Here is a 4,705-nt window from a genome sequence, read left to right as displayed (position 1 = left end):
AAGTGGGAGAATAATAGCAACATTTCCTTAATAGGTTTGTGGTGAGGATTTAATGATTTAATACATATAAAATAGTTTAAATATGGACTAGTACATAGTAAATGACCCATTAATAATGGCCAATATTATCAGTATGAGTTTTACTATATAAACAGGATCATATTCATTTTGGGTCAAGATAGTGGTCTGATGAATAAGGGGATTATTTCTGCACAGAGTTTTCTGTGTTCCAGTCATAATGGTCTTCAGTTCATGGCACAAGTTGTCTTTTTTTTTTTTCCTACCTTACGGCCTTTATATATATTATTCCCTTTGACTGTAGGGTTTTCTTTCTTTGCTTTTATCTTGTTAGGTCCTATTTGTCCTTCAGATCTTACAACCAACCTTACTTTTTCAGGGGAACGTTCTACGACCTGCTAATACTTTACTACATATTCTCATAGCACAAAAATCTTCATAATTCTTATAACTGATATAATTTTACAGGTAAGAATGATCATTTGATCAAAGCCAATCTTTCCCACTAGACTCTACACTGCATTAGCATAGGAGTTTTGTCTGTTTTTGCTGACCATTCGGTCCTCGATGCCTACACAGTATAATCCATGTTGCAGACATTCAATAGTTGTTTGTAGAATTAATATGTAAATGAATGAGTGAATGAAGGTGAGTCCAATAGAGTTTTCATCCCAAGATGAAATTGGGTGACAACTGGTACAATATTGAGCTCTGAGGGAAGGGCAGGACAAGTAGGTTGATGGAATGAGATGAACACCATGACAGTATTATGTACAATGTGCCATGGTGATATGGTTTGGCTGTGTCCCCACCCAGATCTCATCTTGAATTCCCATGTGTTGTGGGAGGAACCTGGTGGGAGGTAATTGAATCACAGGGGCAGATCTTTCCCATGCTGTTCTCATGGAGTCAGTAAGTCTCATGAGAGCTAATGGTTTTTAAAAAGGGAATTTCCCCGCACAAGCTCTCTCTTTGCCTGCTGCCATCTATGTAAGACATGACTTGCTCCTCCTTGCCTTCTACCGTGATTGTGAGGTCTCCCCAGCCATGTGGAACTATAAGTCCATTAAACTTCTTTTTCTTCCCAGTCTCAGGTATGTCTTTATCAGCAGTGTGAAAACTGACTAATACCCATTGGAAATAAGGCTGTAAAGACAGGTTCCTCTTCAAACTGATGATGCCAGAAGTTGTTTCTTCTTTTTATAAAAGAGAAAAAACTAACTTCTTAATTTTACTTTATTTTATTTTTTTGCTTTTCATACTTACCTAAAAAAAATCCAGAATGGGTAAGAGAACAATCATTAAGGATGTAGGTGCCAGACATAGGGCAGAAGATAGCTAGAAAAGTATGCCTGAAGGAAGTTAAGGGTCTAGCCTCATTCCTACATTGTTTTAATAGCTATACCTAATATAAATAGCTAAGCTTTCCATTGTTCTAGATTCCTCTGCCCCATCTACAATCATGGCACAGATGGCTTGCTTTGCAAGGCCTCAGTTGAAGGACCCCATGTACACACAGGCCAGTACAGCAGTACTAGGCTAACTAGAAGGATCTCATCCCCATATGTGGTCTCATTTCAAATCTATGGCTGACTACCTTCATTGTTGTGTGCAAGATGGTTTCACCTCTTGAAAATATGGCCACTTTAGCATTAAATAGTTAAATCTTTATAATTATCAATTCATCCTACCTCCTTTTACATGCAGCTGAAAAATGACAGGTTAGGGACCTAGAACATTGTGAACTTTATACTGTTAGAATCACCATCCATTAAATGATCACTAGCTAATGGTCACTAAATTTACAAATTAAGGAAATTATATGTAGAATACTGCAAAAACACAGTGAAAAGACTGAAGTTTGCCCATTTCTGCTCAGGAAGTCTCTTCACTCCTAAGCTTCATATGTTGTCCTTCTGGCTTCAAAATTTCTGCTATTATTACTATTTTTCCTCCTTTTCATCTTCCTTTTGTTCCCGAGTGCCAGAACTTCCACAGCCTTCTTGCTCAGATGCCATCTTTTTGTATGCCATTTCAAAGAGCTTCAATGATGCCTGCTGAAGAAAGGATGCTGCCTGTCTAATGTTTTCTCCTGTTTCTCTGTCTTTTCTAGCTAGGAGCTCCCTCATTTTGGAAATCTCTTCTTTCAGCTTGTTGCACTATCAGCAGGTAATTGGTCCTTGAATTTTTCTATCTTGGTTTCTGTGGCGTGTATGATTCCTTCAGCCACATTAACTGCTTCAACTCGTTCCTTCTTTTGCTGGTCTTCCTTAGCATATTTCTGTGCACCTTTAACCATATTTTCAATATCATCTTTGCTTAACCCACCAGAAGACTGGATTACAATCTGCTGCTCACGTCCTGTGCCTTTATCTTTAGCAGAAACATGTATGATCCCACTGGCATCAATGTCAAATGTAACTTCAATCTGAGGAACTCCACGAGGGGCTGGTGGAATTCCAGTCAAAGTAAACTGTCCAAGGAATTTGTTGTCTCCAGCCATCTCTCTCTCACCCTGACACACTTTAATTTCCACTTGCGTCTGACCATCAGCGGCAGTAGAGAATACCTGGCTCTTCTTGGTTGGAATAGTGGTATTCCTATTAATAAGTTTGGTAAAGACAATTTGCAGAGTTTCAATACCCAGAGACAGGGGAGTGACATCAAGGAGCAGCACATCTGTAACATCGCTGGCCAACACACCTCCCTGAATGGCAACTCCAATGGGCACAGCCTCATCAGGATTGACAGCTTTACTTGGGGCTCTGCCAGAAAAATCCTGCACAGTCTGCTGAACCTTGGGCATCCTAGTCATGCCACCCACAAGAATCACTTCTCCTATGTCACTCTTGCTGACTTCTGCATCTTGCATAGCTTTTTGGCATGGAGTGATAGTCCTCCTGATTAGATCAGTGACAATCCCTTCAAATTGAGCACGGGTCAACTTCATATTCAAATGCTTGGGTCCAGAAGAATCCATTGTAAGATAGGGCAAATTGATGTCAGTCTGCACAGATGAGGAGAGTTCACATTTAGCCTTTTCAGCAGCTTCCCGTACCCTCCGAAATGCCACATTGCCTCTGGTCAAATAGGCCCCCGTCTCTCTCTTGAACTCCTTCACAATGTGCTGTAGCAAGGCCTGGTCTAAGTCTTCCCCACCTAAGAGTGTCCTCATGTGTGGATTTCACCTCGAATACTGCTTTCTGAATTTCCAGGATAGAAATATCAAAAGTTCCACTACCCAAATCACATACAGCAATGACTTTGTCTTCTGATATGTCTAGACCATAGGCAAGAGCAGCAGCTGTGGACTCTAATATTAATCACCCAAAGCACATTCAGTCCAAGTATCTGGCCAGCATCTTTAGTGGTCTATCTCTGCAAGTCATTGAAATAAGCTAGGACTATGATCACAGCATTTTTTGCTGTGTGCCTCAAGTAATTTTCTGCAGTCTCTTTCATCTTCATCGACACAAATGCTCCGATCTGACTTGGAGAATACAGTTTCCCATGAGCCTCAACCCAGGCATCACCATTGAGGGCACGGACAATTTTAAAGGGAACATTTTTAATGTCTTTCTGTACTTCAGGATCATCATATCGCTGGCTAATGAGACGCTTGGTAGCATAGAATGTATTGTTTGGGCTGGTGACAGCCTGTCGCTTGGCAGGCATGCCAACAAGTCGCTCACCATCTGCTGTAAAGGCCACAACTGAAGGGACGGTTCTGGCACCTTCGGCATTCTCCAGCACCTTTGCTTGTGTGCCTTCCATAACTGCCTCGTAGGAGTTGGTAGTACTGAAATCAGTACCAACAACTGCTCCCTTGATTGCTTCCGATGCATAATCCCGCCTTGAAACAACTCTAGAAGCCTCATGACTAAGGCCATTCCACCCACCCTGGTGGAGGGCGGCCGTAGGACCCCGGGAGGCTGCGGTACCCACTAGACCGGCTGTTGCAGCTCAGCTGGCGCTTATCATGGCGGCTAGATGGAGGAGTACGAGGCAGCAAACAGGTGCTCGGGCTGCTGGGAGGTGCGCGGTGCGGTCATAATTTTATAATATTTAAAAAGTTGCATGCAATCAAGTGCATAATATTAAGCATACAGTTCCAGTTTTGATAAACAGTAACCATTATGACTAGCACTATAATCAACTGGGCTACTTCTGTCCGTATCTACTGCCATTGTCTTGCATAGTTTGGCATCAGTCAGTCCTCATTGGTCTTCTCACTTCCATTCATGATCCACTTTGACTCATTCTCCTCCAGCAGCCAAACTAATTCAATTATTACATGAGCTAGATTATTTGATAATAACCTCTACGGCTTAAATGTGCTTAGATTACTTGATACTTTATACTACTGCTTAGATTATTTGATAATAATCTCTTAAAAGCCTCCACTAGCTCCCAATTGTTATAGAATGAACTCAAATTATTTAACATGGTCTAAAAGGCCCGGTGTATTCTGGTCCCTACCTTGCTCCCAGCCTGTCTTGCACCATTCTCCCCCTTGCATTCTGTACTCCTGTAACATGGATCTTCCTTCAGTTCCTTGAATTTGCCAAGTTCTTTCTTACTCTAAAATCTAGATAGAAACACTCTTTTCCACTCCTTTGTATCCTTCAGGTCTGTGATAGGCAGATGGTGGCCTCCCAAAGATGTTTACATCCTAATCTCCAGGAGC

At 41.6% G+C, this 4,705-nt stretch overlaps 1 pseudogene across 1 annotated transcript; it reads right to left on the bottom strand.

Annotated features, from left to right (window-relative positions):
* Window positions 1-1,672: 1,672 nt before the first annotated feature.
* LOC105518779 lies at window positions 1,673-3,999 on the bottom strand (annotated as a pseudogene). The gene has a single exon (XR_001002880.1). The product of XR_001002880.1 is annotated as a stress-70 protein, mitochondrial pseudogene (transcript).
* Between the last annotated feature and the right edge of the window lie 706 nt (window positions 4,000-4,705).

The sequence above is a fragment of the Colobus angolensis genome, unplaced genomic scaffold (assembly GCF_000951035.1).
Source record: "Colobus angolensis palliatus isolate OR3802 unplaced genomic scaffold, Cang.pa_1.0 Scaffold33, whole genome shotgun sequence".
In the NCBI taxonomy this organism is placed as follows: domain Eukaryota; kingdom Metazoa; phylum Chordata; class Mammalia; order Primates; family Cercopithecidae; genus Colobus; species Colobus angolensis.
Note: the sequence above shows the minus strand (reverse complement) of the source record. Positions and strands in the feature narration are given on the sequence as shown.